Consider the following 22,797-nt stretch of genomic DNA (forward strand, 5'->3'; position numbering starts at 1 on the left):
GACTTCTTTATCAAAAAGAGACTACCGTGCAAAGTTTCAGTGAAATCGGAAATAGTCGATCAGCATCGATTTGCGAAGTAGCGTTGACTGCTTCTGCCATTGTATGTAGCCCCTAGCAGGTCACGTGGAACCTAGGATCGAACGTGTTGAAAACTGGTTTATTCGTGTGGCAAAATGGAACTTACCCTGGAGAAACCCCGATAACTTGGCTTCGTATCCTGATAGTTGCCGACTAGGCTTAGATACTCTGGAGCGCCGTAGGAAACTGCAACGATCTTTGTTTGTCATTGAGCTAAAATAGTCGAAGGGAAAAATAGCACGAATGGTCAAAAATTGATATGACAAAATAAAAAAATAAAAACAGAGAATGAAATAAAACACGTTTTTTCCTTGAGAACATCCTCACTGCAACCAAATCAGATATGACCGGGTGTCTGCTGTATCCCGCATTTTTCATTATTGGCAATAATGATTATTGTTAATTCTGTGCTTGTGTATAATGTAATTTTACCCCTCCTTTTACACGCTATCGGCTCTACTATACCGAGCCTCCTTCCTCCTGTCAAATAACGCCAAACATAATTCCCTGGAGAAATTTTCTCGTGTGTCCTTCTGGCCAGTTTCATTGAAAAGAGAGTCTTAATTTTTGTTAATAGGAAGTCACGCAACGGTATCATAGAATACAGCGTAAAGGAAGGGTAAGTGGTGGGATGCCTGAGAATAAACCAGCGTTGCAAAGCGAGCGAGAAACAAAACCTTTCTCCTCCTTTTTGCATGAGGACGAGATATATGCTACGCTTCTCAAGTCTTTTGTACACACGCTTTCGAGACACTATTACTTCTTCATGTACCCGTCTTGTTAGCTGCTGTTGCCGCACCCGCACACAAAAACTCTTTTGCCTTGCTACTCAGCGACTGTGAAAGAGTACGCGAGTTCTTGCTTGCGAGTAGGAGTACTCGACTAAAATTGCTCGACTGCATGGAGTGCATGCGAAAACAGTTTTTGCTTAGCGGTAGCTGCATTGCACAATGGTCCAGAAACCGAATTTAGGGGGAAATTTGGGTCTAGAGCTCTATAGCAACATTTTAGAGAAAAACTTTCTTCTACAAAGTTGTACATATGATAAAGCGCTCATTGAAAAATTATCAAAAATTAGAGTGACCAACATTTTCGATGCAATCAAGTATCTAACCTTTTTATCTTTGTAGATAGAAGAAAAGTTGTTCTACAATGTTATAGCTCCATTAATTTTAAATACCTTTGTAAAAGTTTTTCTCTATCTTTGAAAACAACCGATTTATATTGAAAAAACATATTTTACGCTCTAACTTTTTTATTTCAAGTTTCATCTGTTTGTCAAAACTGTCTTTGAACGACTTTTCGAGCTTTTTAAGAGAAACCATTTGCAATGCTGACATCGTAAATATCTCAATTTTACTCAAAGTTATTGGTATTTTTCATCAAAAAATATGCGTTTTTCATTTGTTTGTCATTCATTTTGGGGCAAACATAAAAAATATCTCTTAGTCTCATTTTGAAGGGCATACTTGACTCTATAAATGGAGGAACTTGAAGAGAAATGTTATTTTTTAAATTGGAGTAAATTCAATTTAAAAACAAGACGTAAATTTCAATAATTGTATACATTATGCATATAAAAGCATCCAGATTTATTTTTTGGTATTTTTTCTCATAACTAGACATAATTACCTTTAATTTTACCCAAAAATATCGAAAATCAATCAACTGGTACAAAAGTTATGAATTTTTTTAAATTAAATACATCGAACACAGTCGTTTTTTATGGTCACCCTATTTCGAAGTTTTTGATATATGAATATATGAATACATGATATACATTTGATATACATGAATACATGAATAGTCTTTAGCAAAGATATAGAACTTTTCAAAATATGAAACTATGCAGAAGATATTCAATTTCTATGACGTCTATTCACTGAAATACAAAGCATTTTCGCTGTCAACCCCCTAAAATTTAGTTTTTCTAACATAACTTCTTGAATATTTTTTTCCCAAGAACATAATGTTCTAGACAAATATGACCAACATAAAAATACAGGTTTCTTTTGAAGACAACATGTTGCTACAATCGTTCTATACTGAGTTAGAGCGTTTTTTCATTAAATTATTTCATAGATTAAAATGCTTATAGAAGAGAAAGAGGCAAACCGGTACACATCATTAAATACTTTTTTTAAAGCTAAGACCTTGTACTACAAGAACGTTAAACTTTGATACTTGACAATTCATAAATGAATGAGTAGAGTGATGTTTTAGGTATGTATGTTTATGAGGTTTTCTATACAAAAATGCACCAACTACCTGATTAATGAACGATGATTTGTGAATTTATAAAACAGATAACTCACAATACTCTCAAAATTAGTAAGAACACTTCTAGAAACTACTTCTGAAAAGTACAACTTTGCTAAAGAAACTATTCATGTATTTTCTCTGTATCAAAAGTTGGATTTTTTATTTGCATGATAGTAGGCCATGATAAAAAAAAATTCTTATCAACATTTCCGTTATATTTCTGAGATCAATTCTTTTGAACGTTGTCTTTGGCTAACATCAACCGTTTAAGCACAAAAGAATTAAGTTCGTCAAATTGCCTTTTCCGACCATTGTGCATCGGTAGCTACAGCGGATCCCAGTAGCGGTAGTTGTAATAGCAACGTCAGCGGTAGGTACTGCGGAGCTTTTCAGAACAACCACATTATTTTCAGAGTGATAACTCTCTTCATTCTACATGTCCCTTATATACGTTTTCCTGAAATCCATCCACGCCCCAGTTTAGTCCTATCCCCTTCCGCCTACATCCAACCAAACGACAAGAACACGTTAAGACCCCGGATCCGGAAACAGCAATCAGACCCGCACGATACTCTCAATGCCCGATGGAAACAACCCAATATGCCAGTCCGTAATATCTTGGCCCAGCAGCGGAACTAATTTAATATGCTGCTTACCTATGGCAATGAAAACCATCAAACAGCAATCCTGTGCTTTTAATGCAAAATATTCTAGCTTAAAGAAAGATTTAGTTTCAGCTCGTAGTCGGCAGCGAGGATAAAAAATTTGCTTTTAGTTATTAAGATACTTTAGAAATTAAGCTACCAGATATAATTGGCGCCGTTAATCATTGAATTGTATTTGTGCCGTGTCAAATAAACTATAGATGAAGAAAAAAAAACTCTCTTCATTAGTGTTGGAGAAAAATTATTAACATTGATGATGATATAGGATAGTTGATAGTACTCTTAGTGTCTGTCATTTGAAGAATTATTGTAAAGGAGAAATTTACTTCGAACTTATCACTTGCGGTCGCTCTCGATTGTAATAATACAAGAATTGTAACAAACAGCTTCATGTAGTTCTACGTTAACTTTGCGGTCGTGGCTTTGCACACGACTTTCAAGATCCTTTTCTTCTGAGGCAAATTATAAAATAGCACTGTCATTGTCAAACTATCTACAGAAACCGTAAATAACAGCATTTTAATGATTTTTCAATTTGAACAATCATTCTCGCAAAATCTCTTGGTAAACTTCCTCATTTGGTATAACTTGTTAAATCAAATTAAAAAAAAAAAACAATACTAAAAACGGAAATAATCGACGCAAAATATACCAAAGTATTGGCATTGTGAGCGCGTAAACCCCACATCACAACCGATTACTTTCGAGAGAAGAACTAGGCTGATTTTGACCAGAACTCAAAATTTTGCAGTTATTTCCGACGGATAGAATTCATCAACCTACAAACGCCAGTAGAATTAAAACCCATTTCTCACCGTAGTATTCAAACTAATATATGGATGAAAGATCCACACGTTTTTGAAAAAAAAAAAAAATAGGATTTATGTTCTCGTACATTCATAATACTGTTTGACAAAAGTGAAAAACAAATTGCTTCAAAGCTCAAACTGGAAAGAATTGAAAGATTAAAACTTCTTAACAATTTCTGTAAATGTAGTGCCCCCGTCGAATGACTGTGGAGTAATTACTCGCCGGGTTTGTCGCTTCTACATTTGCTTACATAAACGCTCCTTTTCTTTTCAAGTCAAAATTCAGAGAAATTGTAGAAAAATTTTAAATCTTTCTTTTTTCAGTTTGAGCTCTAGGTTGATGAGTTATGAATTTTCGGTCTTTATGATGTCCGAATTATTCAAGAAAACTTAAAAAATACATATACATTGTTTTGTTAATCTCATTGCATTTTTTAAGGTGACTAATTATTTTAGTAGATACATAAATATATGTAGTCTGGATAATTTTTTGAAAATATAACCAGTGAGCTGAATTTATCAAACAAAAAAAGCCTTCTTATTATAACCGTATAACAGAAACCGGAAAAAGTTCAATCATCCTTTAATAACATGGTGTAAAATTAGTCTAAGACATACTCAGAAGTTTCGGTTGAAAACCGAAACCATCAAGCAACAATCCACTAGAAAATCAAATTCACATATAGTAACGTCACTTTCCTTAATTGGTTTGATTTTCTCACCGTCCCAGCATATCCCACTTCACCAGATTGCTGTCCTTTTTGAGAATCGTTTCAATCTGAAAATCTTAGCTCACACTCAAAGAACCTTGTAATTAGAATCGAATTGAACCCCAACCCGAACCGTCCCAATTCAAAGACCCGTGGAGAACTAATTCACAAAGAGTGATACAAATATTTACTCTGATCTCTTCAAATAAAAGCGATCCAACACTAGAACCTGCCGAGGAATCTTCCCACAACAATCGGTCTCCCTCGCCCGGTTTATGAGGTGCGATTTGCCATGGGACGCGTTCCTACCGCCATCCGTCCGCCCATCCCACGCGGGTCCCAAAACGGTGCCATTCTTCCCTCTGCTCACTTGACGACGGTGGCTGTGCCTTTCCCGAAATGAGCGTGAAATAAGCCGCGATGAAATTTTCGGTTTCCACTGTTTGCCGTGCTGCTGCTGGTCTCACAACCCGACGCGCGATGGCGCGAAGTCCGTAGAATGATCCGCAGTTCTATACGACAGTAGCACAAGCAAGCGAGAGGTAAACAGAACAGTAATGGCATTTGCCTATAAGCCTGCCCGAATTATTCGGTGATCAGAACGTCATTAGCTCAGGCCCGATCGCGTTCTCAATGGATGTCTTTGAGCGCCTGATCGGGCTTTCTAACGAGAATCGTGTTTTTCCACGTTTTTTTTCTCTCGCTCCCCTCTGGATTCCACGAATGAATCGCGGGCATTGTTTGCGGTGGACAAAGCGGAAAAACAAATTTCACATTACCTGAATAGACTCAGTTTTGTTGGTAGCAATCTGAATTAAAACTATCTTGTGTTGATGGGATTGGTTCTAATTTTTTTACCTTCTAACCCGGAGGCTAGAATACGCTAGTTGAGAGAGACCTGCGACCACTGACATTTGACTGGCATCTAATAAGTTAATCGCTCACTGCGACAGGTGCAGTGTCCGCTTATGTGGGAATTTCCTCAATTACCCCTTTTTCTGACATTCTCGCCTGTCGCACATTTCCGGCAGCTGTAGGAAACAGACGCGATAAAGCACTCGAGTTGATCTTTATGTTAATTTGATTTTTAATCACATTTGTTTGCTCCCCATTTTGGCGACATTACCATTCAACTCGTTAGTGCGCTCAAGTCATTCTCATTTTTATTATGCAACCATAAAGTTGTTTCCAGAGCATAAATTCGGATACAACATTCTGTAGCAATCATAACATTTAGAAGATCATAAAAACTTGGGGCAGTTGATTGTATTTTGGTGGAAGAAAAAAAAATATAAATAAACGATCTTGAATGTTCAGTTCATAACGACTAGTACCAGGACAATAAATAATCACACCGTTACAGATGGCTTTCGATCGCACCGCGATCGGCACACAAACGCGAGGCGGCGGCGGCGATTCTTTAACGATAGTCAGGATCAGAAAACGGTGCGCCGAATTGGGCTCTCTCAATGCAGGAAGTGTATAATTTATCGCCTGCATTCGGTGGACAGTGTGCGAGAGCGTGGCCTGGACAAAGCGGCAAACAAAAGGGTTCGAATCGACAGGAATCAGCAAATTGAAATCTCACCTTCGCCGCCAGTGGGACCCGGAGGTGCATCGCGCATCTGCGGAGGTGTGATAAAACATCGCCGCGGACAATCGCACTGTACAACTTCGGGCTGATATAATGGTGATGCGATCCGCGCGGTGCGTTGATTTTTTTCTTTTGACTGTTTGACTGAAGTGATGATTAATATCCTTTGTTGCCCGGTGATTGCGAAAACAAACCGCGATTGAACCACAGCTTGCATTCGGGGCTGCAACGAGCTTAATTGTAAATCAACTTGACTGATTCATTATTTTTTGTTACTGGTTAATAACCGTAATGTTTTCAGAGTAATATATTCGTGTAGTGAAGAGAGTCCAACTTCCCAAAATAATGCAACCGTTATCAAGAAATTAATATCTAACGGGCCAAATGAAATATTTACGAAATTGTTAATCATCTCACATGAGAGCAATTAAAAATGACCCAATTATAATATATTTGTAATTGTCATTTTCGATTTGGCTGAAACTTTACACAGAGGTTTCTATTGGCTCGAAATATCATTTTATGCTATTTGTAGTTTTTTGAAACACGACTTATTTTTGAGACAGTATCATGTAATAATAGTACTGATGGTTACAAATACTTTTGGAGCCAGAACTGTTTGTTTGATCAGTGCGAAAGACGATAATTTTGTCTTTCCGAAAAAAATATGCATGATTTAAAAAAAAAGTGTAAAATAAATATTGAAATTTGCCAAACATTTATAGCTGCTAAAAATTGGAGAAATAAAATATAAAAATATGATGAATTTTCCAAAACAAAAAAATTTGCATTTGATTATTTTACAGTATATATTTCATTCGGAAGGACGAATTTGCTATCTACGACTTTGCCGGAGAAATTATGACGATCAAACTAACCGTTTTGGCTCTAAAAATATTGAAAATATCATTACGCACTCGACTCAGGAACTGCTCTTAAAGTTAGATAGGTAACGGTCTCAAAGTTCAAACAGCTCTTAGTGTTTAGCTAACATTGTGTGGTTTTTGGAGAAAAAATAAGATTTTCAGAAGGTATTGTTCTAAAGCTCAAACTGGAAAAACATGGAAAAATCAATAATTTCTTCGAATTCTATCAAGTGAGCTCGAAAGTGCGTCAAAACGTCGCATAGTAATTGCTCGCCGGGTTTTTCACTTTCGCGTTTGCTTGCGGAAAAACTTCATTTAAGGGTTTGAAGACTTTAAGCACTTTCGACTTGATGGGGGATGGAGGGTATTTACGACAACCTGGAAAATTGCGGCCTTCAGCAAACTTTTTCAGAAATTCATGGGCTGTTGTATAATAGCCAAATCAGTGCAGAATTTTACTGCTATGTGGCGCTAATGAGCACAAAACTTGTCATTTTTTAAACTTCATTTAGGGTAAATTAACCTTTAGGGGACCGTTTTATATTGGTCCACTATGCCTGTCAGATTAACTCAATATTTCTCAACATCAAATCGAAATTTCTCGTGATTCTGATGCATATTGGCTGGATAAGATGTTTCCCGTTCGAAGTATTCTGGAAATCCCTCGAGTTTTCGCATAAATTGAGTTAATCTGGCGGTGGCCCACTATAGGAGAGAGGTTCACTGTAGGTTAATTTATTCTATCTCACGGTTCCGACCTGCTAGGACGTTGTGGTGTTCAACGAACTTGTTCAGAAGGTCAATGGCTTCTGCACGGTGGACAGCTTAGTACTAAATTCCCCCGCTATATGATGCTAGTGTGCATGCAAATCTTCAGTGGTGGGCACCGCTAACCGGAAAATTTAGCTCGATAATCGCTAAACGCTGAACCATAAACCCACATTAGCGGAACTTTCGCTAATCGCTAACTTTTTAATATGTAAATAGTCATATCGCTATATTTATTGCTCGTGTTTTGTAAGATTTGGACCACTTTGATCTGTTTTCGTTAAACAAACGAAAACAATTACTTTTTAAAGCTATTTACAGTAAGGGGTTCACGAAACGGTATTCATATTTGATTTTGTAAAAACAAGAATAACAAAAGTTATTTAGCTTGCATTGAAAATAGATACACTTAGGAATGTTTTCATGAAAATTCAATTATTATCTGAATCGAAAAAGTAGAACCAAAGTTGTCATAATTTCAAGCGCATTGCAATTTACCAAAGTTTTTGGTGTGCCAAAAATTCAATCTAGACCTTGTGCTTGTTCTTCAAAATGCTCCTGTGGCTTGTACGACAACTGGAACTCCATTCTAGGGTAAAAAAACTGACAAAAGTAACTTTCGCAGTAAAGTATGTTCATCTTTCGAAGCAATTTACGTACGCCATCAGCAATTCACAGTTTTTCCAAATATTTCTATTGTCGCTTCTCCACAAAATTTAGCGAATTAGCGATTAGCGTTTCGAAGGCCAAAATTTTAGCGACGCTAACAGTTTCGCTAACCAGCTCAAAAATTAGCGAAATCGCTAAATCGCTAACTGAATTTTAGCGTCGCTAATTAGCGAATTAGCGGAATGGTGCCCACCACTGCAAATCTTCGTATTTATTTTTTTCAATTTATCGTGCGATTCTTACTACCCAGAAAATTGCGGTCTTCGGCTTGTGCCACCTGTGCACAGTAGTCCAAAAAGGCGAAACGTGGATTTTAATTCCATAGCGCCTTGTAGGTTCCATTTGTTCCAATTTGTTCCATTTGTTCCAAAACTCATTTTAGAGTACGGCGAGTGTATGTTACAGTAGGTTTTCATATATTAAATATACTAACTTTTTTGAGTTAAGAGATAGCGGAATGGTTCATTTGGCAAAGTTTTAGAACGTGTAAAAATATGAAGCTTCGCTAATCATACAAATTTCTTATCTTCATTGGGTACAGAGGTACAGAGTATGAATATGAATGAATATGAAAGTTACCTAAAATTTAGTTTTTTCGTTCGTAACTTTTGTTAGTTGCATTTCACAAGAAAACGTTGTTCTGAAGAAGCCTTTGTGCATAAAAAAACACACGTTTTTGTTGAATACCACATATTCCCAGGATTTTTCCTCACAAAGTTATAGCATGTTTTAGCTTATTTTTTGATAACTTCAAGAACGTATAAGGTAAAAAGGGGTGAGTGGAATCATGATGTCAATACTTTTTCTCGAAGTAGAGCTCGAGTACTCAGAACTGTTATTAGTTTCATCTGTCCCAAAGCACCCAAGCGCGAAAAAAATGCTTAAATTAAATCCGCGTGGAAAACTCTATTTGCCAATGGTTTTTAATAATTTCTGCTAAACACTCACGTAATAGAATATATGTTATTCTTCTGTTATTTCCACCTGCGAATCGAGCTGAATATCAAGGAAAAATATAAAAAGGTTAGGTGAAATCAGTGAATGTTCAGTCATTGGATTAAGAAACCTTTCTGGACATTCTAAATAGGCGATTTAAACACGGAAAACCAATTAAACATGCCGCGTAGAAAACGACTTTTTATAAAAAACTGCGTATAAAGCAACCGCGTAAATTCCGAAATCCGCGTTAAAAACACGTAAATGCCGAAGTTCGTGTGAGAAAAAACGCGAAAACTCCGAAGCCAGCGTAAAAACCACGTAAAAACCGTGTAAAAAACCTTAATGTGAGTGTAATTTTCTGAGCAAAACATGACTTTTTTAAAATTTAAATCATTGTTCTTCGATTTTAAAATGAAGAATTGAAATCGCTACAATGACAGTTGGTATATGGGCGAACTGTCATTATAGCGACTTCGAGCAGCTTTAATTCGTGATTTGAAAATTGAATGACAACGGAAGAAGTTTTTTGAAAATCACGTTTCGCTTTTTTTTCTCTGTGTGGACTCATCACTGCGACCAGAGACATTTTGATCTATTGTAACATTGCCCTTTTCTGTACTCCGCACTATATATTATTGGCAGTATCACTATTGAAGTGAATGATACGCTTTTCATTTATATTCGTGCTTGTGTGTGAGAGTTTACCCTTTCGTTTCAAGCTTACTGCTCTACTTTACCGAGCCTCTTTTCTATCCTACCAATATCGCCAAATTACAATTACCTGAACTAAGGCTACACCTAACGTTCCTTTCTGGCCAGGGTTATTCTAAGAGGGACTTATTATGTCAAGAGGAGGGCGACATATCGAAACCTCGTTACTTGTGCCTATACAAATATTTCTGAGATCAGTTTTATTATAAGAAGGACTTATTTTGTCAAGAGGAAGGAGTCTTATCGAGACCTCGTTCCTCCTCCAACACCGCGTCACAACCACAATTCCCTGAAGAGGCAATCAATGTTTCACCTCTGGTCAGTTTTATTAAAAGTAGGACTTATATTTTTGTCAAGAGGAAGAAGTCTTATCGAAACCTCGTTCCTCCAGCCAAGATCGCGCCATAATAACAATTCTTTGAAGAGAACTATTATACGTTACTCAGAACAGTTCTATTATAATAGGGACTTTTTTTTGTTAGGATGAAAGTCAGCAAGGGTTAGGCTGACCAGATTTTCTAGGGATAAAAACGGGACAATTGGGTTCAAAAAACGGGACACATGATAAGATTGATTTTTGAAAATGTTTACCAACCAAACAAATCAACTTTCAATCGCGAAAGCACAAAACGTACTCAGTAATATTAGAAAATCCTGGCTGCTTGGAAACTTATTTTCCGTTTGGGGAAATTTCAATGCAAAGCTCTATTTAGGATTTTTCAAGGAGTATCTGAAAACGGTACAAAATGGCAAAAAGACGGTATGGTTAAAAACAGTCGAAAAAACGGTACTGTCCCGTTCAAAACGGTACGTCTGGTCAGCCTAGCAAGAGTACTATAGAATTCAGCTTGAAGGAAGGGTATGTAGAATAAACCTATGCTCAAAGTCCTTTGACAACCAAATGGCCTGATTCTACTAAGATTCGAACCCACGACCACTCGCTTATCAAAGCGGACTCTGTAACCTTGCGGCTACGAAGCTCTCAATACAGAAGGATATGTTCCATTGCGTTTGATTTCACTTCCGAGACTTCAAGCGTTTCGCAGGTGTTTGAAGTTTTTGTGGGTTTTGTCGGGGTTCCTCTCGTATTTGCGAAGATACTTTCAGGACATGTGCAGATTTTTACAGAAATTCGCCTTAGTTTTCGAACCACGAATAGATTTTTTCCAGATTTCAAGCGAATGCTTCCGGTTGCAGACATTTGCCAAAAACACCTGGCGTCTCTGGTCTCATGTGTGTATTGAAATCGGGATATTTCCTAGTGTTTTTATGCTTCCTATTTTAATACATTTTTTATGCGTTTGCTTCTAGCGTTAAGTGAAATTTCCCGTAGATACACTGACAAACGGGGGTGGCCGTGTTGGATTGTTTTTGTTTCCTTTGACCTGTGTATCGTCGTATCTCGTTATTTTGATTTTTCCACTTTTTGCCGATAACGTTTGTGATTGTCAGTGGGTTTCAGGGTTTGGTAAGGAAGAAGATGTGTGAACGTATGAATGATCTGCTTGGATGACTTTCTTTCCTGTAGGAGACTGAACCACTGCGACCATTGGTGTAGATCTATTGTGGTATGCTCCGCCTAAGTCGAGGTGCATTTAATTTCGGCGCATAACTATTCTTGAGTTGATGTCCAATTTTGATTTGCACGTGTATCCCAGTCAGGTATCACAATTCGAATGAAGTGTAATATCTGAAAAGGGCTTTCGTTCCAGATTTCAGGTGGACTTAGGAATCCTTTACCGAGGATACGCAGTCTGCGTTGTATTATTACTATGCATTCGCAAAGTAGGTGTTCAGAGGTTTCATTCTTGAGTCCGCAGGAGCGGCATTTCTCGTCATTGAGGTTGCCCATCTTCTTCAGATGGTACTTACTCGGACAGTGACCAGTGAAAAGTCCTGTTATCGTACTTAGGTCTTTTTTATTGAGCCTAAGTAGCCATGGTTTTTGCGTAGTTTGGTTTTATAAATTTTTTTGATTGCCGTAAACCAGATACAGCATTCCAATTTTTACTTATGACCATGCTCTCCCACTCATCTAGACTATTTTTAAAGCTCTAGATGAGACGCCACAGAAGGGTTCTGGTCCTATAAAATTTTCAGAAAGCCTTGTCTTGCTAGTGAGTCGGCCTTTTCATTGCCTTCAATTCCGCAGTGTCCTGGTACCCAGTATAGTAAAACCTGGTTTTTTGTGCTAGCTTCCGAAGTGAAAGAATGCATTCCCACACTAGTTTTGATTTGCAAATGGGTGCTTTAGATATTTGCGTGTCTGTAATTTCTCTTTAGACAGATTATGCACATTCCATGATTGCGTATATTTCAGCTTGAAAGACTGTTGGCCAGTTTCCCATAGAGATATATTCATTTATTCCTGGCCCGGTGATGCCAGCTCCGGTGGCTTTATTTATTTTTGAACCATCGGTGTAAAAGATTATTGAGCCCTGTCGAACTGCTGGACCTCCTGTTTCCCACGATTCCCGTTCGGTCACAATGATTTTATAGGGAGTGTCGAAATTTGGCTTATTTTCCAGCCAGTCTTCGTTTCTCACTATAAGTTCGTTTATAAGAAAATTTTTCAGTATTTTGATGTGACCTGTTAGATTTTCGTCTAGAAAGTTTTTGTGACGGGTCAGCCTTAGGGCACTCTTTACCGCCTCAAGTTGCACCGTTTGATGAAGTGGAAGGAAATGACAAATTGCTTCCAAAGATTTCGTCGGAGTACTTCTCATAGCTCCGCAAATAAATACGCAAGCTAGCCTTTGTAGTTTGCCTAACTTTGTTTGAGCGGCCGTTTCATTAGTTTTTGGCCACCACACTAGCGAGGCATTGCTGAGTCTTGGTATAATTATTTTTTAAGCCCCAGTTTTTACCAGTGGTTCTGCTACACACCCACAGAGCGCTAGTTGCCTTCTTGATTGCATTTTCAATGTGTGTGTTCCAGTTTAATTTATGATCAAGCCATATTCCTAGAAACTTAGTTTCAGTAGATGTGTTCAGATCAGGGCCATCGAGCCGTAATTACTTTATTGTGTATTTCCTCCTTCGTGTGGAGGGAATAAAAGTTGTTTTCGAAGGAGTTATAGAAAAACCCTCTGTCCTGCACCATTTCAGTGCGAAATTTAAGGCCGATTGCATACGGTTGGATATAACGCAATCGAATTTTCCTCTGACAATAATTACTATATCGTCAGCAAAACCGATCACCTCTGAGCCCCTTTCCATCAGGATTATCAAAAGGTCGTCAACAACTAATGACCAGAGCAAAGGGTTAAGTCTAGGACTTCCTGTCGTATAGCGTTGATGAAGGTTGGGTTATTACCTCTATTACATATCTCAATGTTGTTAGTTAGTATGTAATCTAACAGGCACTCACCTCTTTTGTTTATGTTGGCACTTTCCCATACGGTGTGATAGGCGTTCGCGTCGCAACCAATGATAAAAAGTTTATTTTTTTTTGCAGTAGTTTATTAAATCCGCAACTTCGTGTGGAGGGGCTTCATTTTGTTCCCCTGGAAAATAAGCTGAGGCGACAATAATTTTTGTTATTCCTCTGGCCGTTGGAACTTGGAGTTGTATTGTTTTTTTTTTTTTTTTTACTCTCGCTTATTTTCCGTCGGTCTAGCTCCGCCACTGTTGTGGCCAATCCTCGACGCCCAGGGAGGCGACTCCACACCCAGGACCCTAACTCACGACCCGTTTATTAACGGACCGGCGCCAACGGCTTTACTTCCTCATGCGATGGAAGGCGTGATCCCAGAGATTTTTCGCCTCAGAAAATCTCCCGGTGTCGGCTAGGATTGAATCTAGACCAGTTTAGGTTAATTGTGAGTGGATCACGCCACCTCACAACCATCGACACCTATGTCGGCGGTGGGATTCGAACCCAGGCGTCGAGCGTGGTTGGCGGAGACGTTACCAACCGCACTAGGCCCCCGCTCTGTTGCTCCTTTTGCGTGATGTAGATTCACTTGCATAAATTTAATTATTTTAGGCATTGCTTATTTTATTTTCAGGGTCATTGTGATCCCTCAGATCGGATTGACGAACCTTGTGCTCTGTATGGCATCTTCTAGAGGTACCTTCACCGACATTTTCAGGTACCCTCTGCGCCTGTGGGTTGCTTGCTGCAGGTTCGGCTTTTTTATCCGATCTGGGTTTTTTGTTAACCCATCTGTCTGTATGTTGAGGATTCTTCTTTTCAGCTTCTCTGCTACCCTCACTACGTGGTTGGAGGACTACTTCTTGGTTTTCCTCCATTTGTTCCAATCCTGGGTCGACTACTTCTTCGCATTCAGGATTCCTGAGCCAATGGTTAGCCCCAAGTTTTCTTGCAAAAATGTGCCCGAATTTGAAGTTCAATTTCATTCCCCAGTTTGTAGTTTTACGCGCCGAAGTATCATCAACGGACAATACCAGTATGGCGTGTTCTTTGATTGTGCTGCGCTTCAAGATTCGCCAGGCATCAGTAATTATATCGTTCTGGCTTTCCACTAACGCCAGAATGGCGTTATTTTCGTTTGCAGCACTTTTTGGGAAAAGTACCGACATGATTTCCGGTTTAGGTATCCTCTTCTCATCTACCGCAGTTAGATCAGCTGTTTCCCAGGGTTTTAGATTCGGAATTATGGTCTTCAGCCAATTTGCCGTGTATTAGTCTTGACGGCCAATGACCATTAATCCGGATTTGAATTTGCAGCTGGCAAATTTAGGCTTCAATCGTTCCTTCCTCTGCTCTATTACTTTATTTAATATGGACTGTTCGATAAGTTCCAGATTAACCGTAGTAAAGTCAGTGTTAGGGTAGTTTTTTGGTAAAATGCCTATTCTTATAAGCTAAACGGCTTCGCTGTAGGTTGCGGGGGCATTAGTCCTGAAGCTTGGTCCTTTTCTTGTCCCAGACCAACTGGATCTAACTGCCTCTAACCTGCTGTTCACCGATATAGTAGGACGTTCGCAATCTCTCTTCCTTTTGGGCAGAGGATTATTATCACTACTGTATGATGTATTCAGCTGTCTTGGTCTTTTAGCAGTCACCGGTTGAGCGGTAATTGCTTGTGACATAGCCGATGGATTTCGCGCTAAAATACGCGCCTCTTCTTCTCCGTAGCCTTGGTTCTGTAATTTCTTAAACCGTTTCCTAGCTGAACCACATAGGTACTGTCTCTTACGACTTTCGAAGAGGAACGTAGAGATCTCCTCCTCTTTCGTCGTTGCATTACCTTTGGTCTCGCTCACGGAAGGGCATAGAAAATTTGACGGGATTTCATAAGGGACTTTTATTTCCTCGCCGGTCACTACATCACCATCGCCTTAGATGACTTTATGTGGCGAATGATTGTAGAAGGGAGCGACGAAAGGGCTCTGGTAGCACGCCTTTCGTCAGCACATGTGAGTTGTTTTGTTCATCAGTTTTTTTGCTGATGCTGGCTGTAGAGACGCTCGAAATGCAACAATTCCAATGGATTCACTAAAATAAGTACGAATTATTTTTCCTGCTGTTTTTTCCGATCCTCATCATACATTCTTTATGATGTTAACGTTCGTGGTTGTGGTAGATACGTGAACGTGTGGATGATTTGTTTGGATGACTTTACTGCCGGTACCCGGATAACTGGCCCATAATGAAAAACAACATGTTGACTGCCGTTCTACGCATAGTTGTCCCATGTTACTTTTGGTCGATTTTCGTTTTTTATCACCAATGAGTCTATTTTTATGTATATTTTTGAAAAACTTTCAAAAATAATATTGTTTGTTCCGAAAGTCTTGAAAAACCATACCAAATCTGTTTGTCCCATCGATGATTTTCTTCACATATTTGTCCCACTAGATTTTTTCTATTCTAATCGATCCCACTAATCACTAATTCTCATATTTACAACTTGGGAAGTGCTACAGAGCAATAAAAACTTCTCCTCACAACGTTTGGCTACATTACGGGTGTCAGAAATTCGGTACCGAAAATCACTTTGCTTGATTATTTAAATGCGGTACGTTCATATCTTTGTTCCGAATACCTAAACATTGTGTGCTGGTTTGTAATCTTAATGCCTTTCCTTTTCGAGCATAAGAAGATAAACGCATGAGATTCATACTAATTGAAAGTTATGAGAACTATCTTTTGTGTGATGAAAACCTAACAACGTTCAAATATGGGCAATCTGAAAAAACAATTCCCCTTTGTAATTGTAAGTCATCTGATACTTATTCAATTAACTAAACTTTCATCTCGACTATCATCACCTGCTTATAAAGACAACACGATTAGCGTGATCATTTTCGTGAAAAGTTAAACAGCCTTGTATCCCCAAAACGAACCTTGTATTGGGAAACATCGAATGCACGTGGTGGGACTGATATGCGTAGAAATTACCTATTGGAAGGCAAATTTCTCGGCATTATTGTCCCAGTGGGTATTTTTATGGAAAAGAGCGTTAAACCGCAGAACATTCAACTAGATTTATTGAAAACACTCTATTGCAAGGTAAAACTGCTTAAAAACCCGTGACTGCATTTGTCACATTGGCGCAATGCGTAAAAGCATTGTAAAACTTTAAAACTTTAACATCGTTTTTCTCGTTTGCATGATTTGGAACATGGGACAAGTATGCGTAGAACGGCAGTTGAGAAAACGGCGATTTAATATTATCCGTGAATTTTGGGATATCCAGCAATTACATCCAGAACCAATGACCAAAACAGTTTCATGACAGCACAAGTTTATCGTTGAGAACATGGATGGAATTGGTTTTTCGTTAAATAACATTGAAAAAAAAAAGACAGAATGGGACAAAATATGCGGGTACCTTTCAAAAGTACTCGCATATTTTGTCCCATCACATATAAATTCAACCAGCAACCGGCAGTATCATTGGCAACATAGATTGTACTACAGAAAAACAACATTAGTCTAGTTAATTAAATGACATACTTCTATATGCCTAAAATAATCCGATATACACTAATCTGGAGCAAAATTATATGTTTGCAGTTTGTACCACTATGCAGTGGGACTGTAATGCGGGTACTTTCAATATGGGACAAAAACAACTTGGTATTTTTTCCATGTTTTTCCATACAAAATTATCAATTTTAATTTTTTTCCAGAAAATATGATAACAATTAAGTCGATTCCCGATAATAACTCAAAAGTGACCAAAATCAGTATGGGACAGTTATACGGGTACCGGCAGTTTATGCGGTGAATGGTTGTAGAAAGAAGCAACACGTCTGTGCAAGCGCTGCAATGTTGTTGTAATAACTTATTTCAATTCATGTTTTCAGTCACAGAAAGTAGCACAACAATTATTGATATATCACGTTTTAAACCCAGTCAGTTTTCAACCGATTTCTGTCATTTTTGCAGCAATCGATTGGAAAAAATTGTAATCTGATAGTTCAAACTATTGTAATATTGAAAATTGTTGAACATTGTCGAAACGCAAATGTCGACTTTTGATTGGTCGCTTGCTGCCTTTCCCTAAAAAGGACGACAGAATGGAGTCGGGAATGCACTCTTTGGGCTATATAAGAGAATGTTTCTCCTCAAGCAAATCAGTTTACTAGCAGCAGCGGACATCAACACCGATGGCAGTAGGCGAAGTGGATCAGCAGTGGGCAACAGCGACGGTGGTAGTGGTTAGTTGCAGTTCCTACCTTTTTTCAGTTCGACTTCCCTTCGATCTGAGTTGGACACCACCAGCGGTAATCCAATTCAGATATCGTTGGGTGAATACAACCCGAAACTGAAAGAGACTCGCACCGCCAGGTGGTTTGAGAAGCCACCATCATCCAGCGTATGTATATATAGGTTGTATGCACATAGCGTGCGTGGCATGCTATATAGCGTGCGTGGCTAGGTATATAGCGTGTGCATGTCTATAGCGTGTCTATGCAGCGTGTCGCTAGCGTGTGTGGCTTGCTATATAGCGTGTGGCTAGCTGTATAGCGTGTGTGTATGTTTGTAGCGTGTGTGTGCATGTTTATATAGCGTGTGTGTGAATGTTTATATAGCGTGTGTGGCTAGCAGTATAGCGATTGCAATTTTTATATATAGTTGCTAATCAATCATCTCATGTAGAATCTAATTATCACTGTAAATCATTCAAAACTAAATAAAAAATTTGCCATGTTGAAAAAAAATTATTCAGTTGTCAATAAATGGCATTGACAAACACAATTAACCTCAAAGCTTATCTGAAGAATTCCTGAGCTAGTTAGCCTGAATCACATAATTTTTCGCGCAAGTCTCACGAATTGCAGCAGTTAGTTGTAAAATTATTTACGCTATCGTAAAATACAGAAAATTATTTGAACTGTTATATCATAGATGGGGAATGCACTATTTGACCTTAGCTATAGCCTCTTCGTAGCCACTGCCTAAATTAAGATATCTTAGTGCAACTTGATACAAAAGACAGCCTCAAAACAATTCAATTTCGTTCTTGTTATGGATACGGCAGCAAGTGAAACCGCATCTGGAGCAAAGAGACTTAAATTAATTAACCCCAATTGAGTGTATTCCCAAACCTATTCCAAGAAATACATTGACATAAGACAGGCTGTCGTATTCTTCGTTACCTCTGCGATCGTGTCTTATGAACAACCTCTTCAACTATTATTATTCTTACATTGTATGTACATGATCATATCTATATTGTTACATTAATGCAATTAAATCATGGTCATATCACTTATCAAAGTTAATCCTGACCAAAAACCCACATCACTAGCAAAAACTTCCTTCTGTGGTCTTTGCAGGGGTTCAGATGTATACCTGATCTCTAACAAAGCAAAGCCTACATTCTAACATTCCTTCTTTATTGTAGATTTCGTGCGGCACTGGCACAATCCGAAATTCACAGTTCCAAGATAAACGTGATTGAAAATTAGCTTTTAAAATTACCTTTAGAACATCCACGAAAACTATGAACAACTTCGAATTTCTTTTTTTCCCATACTTGGAGTATGTTTTTGATTTGAATTCCAAAGACACATTCGTTTTTAACTCAGGTGTTTTGTGAATTTTAAAACAAGTCTTTGTGAAATAAAATTTAACCGTATTCGATATCATTTTACATCAAAATTTCAAAATGGAAAAATTTTGAGTTGTGCCGGTGTTGCACGAAACAGCCGATATCCCCACCTAACTGTGAGGACGTGGCAGGCGCCGTTATTGGTATATAAATGTCGGGTCATTGAATGATGCACAGTGAGAAGTAATTACCCAGTCGCAGTCGTTATTTCAGTTGATTCATTGTGCATTTTGAGTGGCTCGGACCCATCAAGGAGTAGCAACCATTGATATGTACAGTCAGAACTTAGCTAAGCTAAGCTAAGCTTCAAGCGCTCCTCAATTCGCGTGCTGAAATCTGCTATGAGCCTGCTTCATTGAAGGTATTGGCTTTCTGCGTCTTGACCAGTGTGTCGAACAGTTGACATTTTTGCATGACACCGTATCGAAAAATACTGTTGCCTCTCTTGCAAACTGCGACAGCAGCGTTCAACTGTACGCTTCTCTATTTGAGAGAATCGTGTGACTTAAAGCCAACACGGATGGTTAACGATTCCCTTTTGTGCCGATCTCCAGCCGCTTCGATATCTCGACTGTCGCATTGTGCGAATGACAATAATTGGCAATCATGCGACAGTTTAGCACAGTAATAAGATGGAAAATCAATAGTTACTATGTATGTACTGCCGAAAAATATCATCAATCGTGTACACCAGAAAATTTGAATCCCTACTTCTAAACTTTTTCATTCGAAAATAGTTCGCTGTAGCGAAAGTCTTATCCAAATTTGGCATATTTATTCAAAAACAGGACAATAAAAGCATGAATCTTACAAATTCAATTAACGTCCTCGTGCCCAAATAAAAATTGACGCTAAGTGAATTGATTTCACTTCAATTCTTAATAAATGCAATAAATACCACAGATAGCTACAGTCAATAACACACGAGCCAGAGATTGTCTATACAATGACAACAATATAAAAAGAAGTGAGCGAGAGAATTGTTGTTCATATTGAATTCGTGACAAAAAGCAAGAGATAAAGCAGATTGTATGAAACTTCGATAGCGGCTACTGTCCCGTAGTGTTTCATTCCACAAAGGTAATCACAAAAATCTTGCTGCTGTCGTGTGAATACTATAGCGTACCAGTACATTTCCCTACCCTGGTCTTGACCACAAATTTGTTTGGTGACAATATTAAATTCTATTAAATATTAAAATCGAGTATTTTAGAACTAGCTTCATCATATTTCGCGCGGGAAGTGTATCTACATGAAGTTTCTAGAAACTGGAAAATATACTACAATTTTTGAAAATTCATTTCTATTATCAACGCTTGAAAACACGACATAACTGAAAAACAAGAAAAAAAAGAAAAAAAGGAAAAAAAAGAGAAAAAAAAAAGAAAAAAAGATAAAACAAATAAAATAAAAATACAACAAAAATAACTTAAGAAATAAAATTGAAAAAGGAACAAACAATTAAAAAAAACAAATAAAATAAAATAAATTAAAAAAAACAGCAACCGTAAGAGTGAATTGTGTTCGAGAATGAATCGATTTCTAAAACTCTAATACTTATAGTATTACTAGAACACCACAGGAGAAGTTTTTGGGATGATACTCGGAAAAATATTTTAAGCAATTTTTTGATAAATAGTGGAGCAATCTCGCATGTGTATGAAAAATTGGGCCGATCATGATACAACACTCCAAATAAAAAAGAAATCGGGCGACTAATTCAAACGTAAACTATAGTCTGATGATGAAAATTGAAAAAAAAAGAATATATAATATTATAACCTATGAAAAAAATGATGACTTGATGCAAGATTTCTAGAATATCAAAAGTCTTACCTAATTTTAGCTTCAGTTACACCTGATTTGATCAAAGCATTAAGATCCGCTAGCTTAGTTCCCATCGTAATCATCCGTGACCGTGACAATAGTCTCCAATTGAGGCAGTTTTACTAGAAAGCTTACTTAAATATTTGATTAACATCCCCACTCGATCGGTTCCGGTTGCTTTACATTATCCAGAGTGAAATGGAACGCAGAAGATCGACTCATCACCAAATTCTTCCACGCCAGTTTTCTCCGCTCCCAACGCCGTAGGTACACCGTTGTCGATCGAACAAAGCAAACGCTCTATCACTTCTCGCCCCCTCTCGATCGGATTCGATCGGTCCTTCTGGTGGTGGGACTTCCACGCACTGTAGGCACCAGCAAACCGTGTGGACGGTACCAGCAAAGATAGCAACAATTAGATGCGACCAATTCAATCCGAAAATTTGCTGCCGTTTCTTCCCTTCAAAATGGATGCTTCTCTCTCACCCAGCGATTCGAACGCGGTTAGGGGCGTATATAATTAATTGATTTTGTGTCCGATTACGATTGGCCTTTAATGATCGGTTTCATTCAGCGGAAGGTGATTAAGCTAGTGAAAAATTGGGAAAGTTCACAAATTGGCATTTATTGTACGAACAATTTGGTAACTCTCGTTCAGTAACAATAGGTGTAGCATGATGTTTCGCAGTTCTGGGTAATGGCCTCGCCTGACAGGCAGACTCCCTCGCCATACTCCGTACTGGGGCAGCAGAGATCCATCGGTTTCGGACAGGTGCGGTTAACAAACACGGCATGAACCGTCGCGAAGGTGGTCTCCATTTGCTGGTGGTAACGGCGACGATGTTCCGAGATTATTGGTTTCTAGAAGTAAGATATGTATAAGAATTAAATTTTAGTGTTTACTTCAATAGGAGTAAACTAACCGTAACACTGACTGGACCACAGTAACACGGGTTGTATCCATGGTAGGACTTCATGTAGGTCGTATTACACATATCATTTTTATTTAACTTTTTCGTGTACATTTTTTGGGTTTACAGAAAAAAATTCTCTTGACAGACTTTTAATTTCGATTGCTACTGACATGCATATCAAAGCGTAGCCTACTGGAGTTTCGGGAACAAGCCCCTCCTTCATCATCACATCCTCCTGGTGCGATTTCCGGAGTGTCTCGCTGGATTCTGGTATGCCGCAATTGAGGATCATCGTTCCGCATTAGGCAACTGTTGCAGTCCTCCAGAGGTACCGGACAGGGTCTTGGTTTGCAGTGAGAAACCGGTAGATAACAGTCCGGATTTTGTGCGATGGCTTGAGCTGTTCGGATTCGATGCAGCGCACAACAGGGATCACCTTTAGGTTTTTTAACACAACATTTCTCTACGCAAACTACTGGGCGTAAATTTGAAGGCGGAGGGCAAGCTGGAACAGGTTTGCACTCGGGTTGACGTTCCGGCTTCATGGTTACACAGCACTGACAGTTGCAGCGGCAACCTTTAACCGTTGGTACGGCGGTAAAGTCGATTTGCTGAATCGATCTGACACAAGAAGTGGTACTAGCGCAAGATGACCGTCTGGACCCTCCAGAACTAGGTCCTGCAGCCACAATACGCATGCACTGGCAGGGGCGGGCACATTTCCGGCAATGATTCTCGGGGTGACTTACCGACGGAGCATCATCCTCAGTGCAGTCCGGGGAAATGAAATCTGATGAATAGGTGGATTGAAAGCGGGACATTGCAGGTTTTTTTTTGGAAATTTTTCGCGGTCAAAAGGTACTGCCAAAGTAGCAATAATATTTTCTTGTGAATTTTTAGAAGCCTACTAGACAAAGATGTAAAATATAACCTAGACGGGGGTTGAATCTCA

General features: G+C 38.6%; 1 long non-coding RNA gene across 1 annotated transcript; it reads right to left on the bottom strand.

Moving 5' to 3' along the window:
• Position 1: 1 nt before the first annotated feature.
• LOC129729980 (uncharacterized) lies at positions 2-22,736 on the bottom strand. Its single transcript, XR_008728771.1, has 4 exons — positions 21,855-22,736; positions 20,941-21,792; positions 186-292; positions 2-131 (listed from the first exon to the last, which is right to left on the bottom strand). It is a non-coding gene; the product is annotated as an uncharacterized LOC129729980 (long non-coding RNA).
• Between the last annotated feature and the right edge of the window lie 61 nt (positions 22,737-22,797).

This window comes from Wyeomyia smithii, chromosome 3 (genome assembly GCF_029784165.1).
Source record: "Wyeomyia smithii strain HCP4-BCI-WySm-NY-G18 chromosome 3, ASM2978416v1, whole genome shotgun sequence".
NCBI classification, from domain to species: Eukaryota; Metazoa; Arthropoda; class Insecta; order Diptera; family Culicidae; genus Wyeomyia; species Wyeomyia smithii.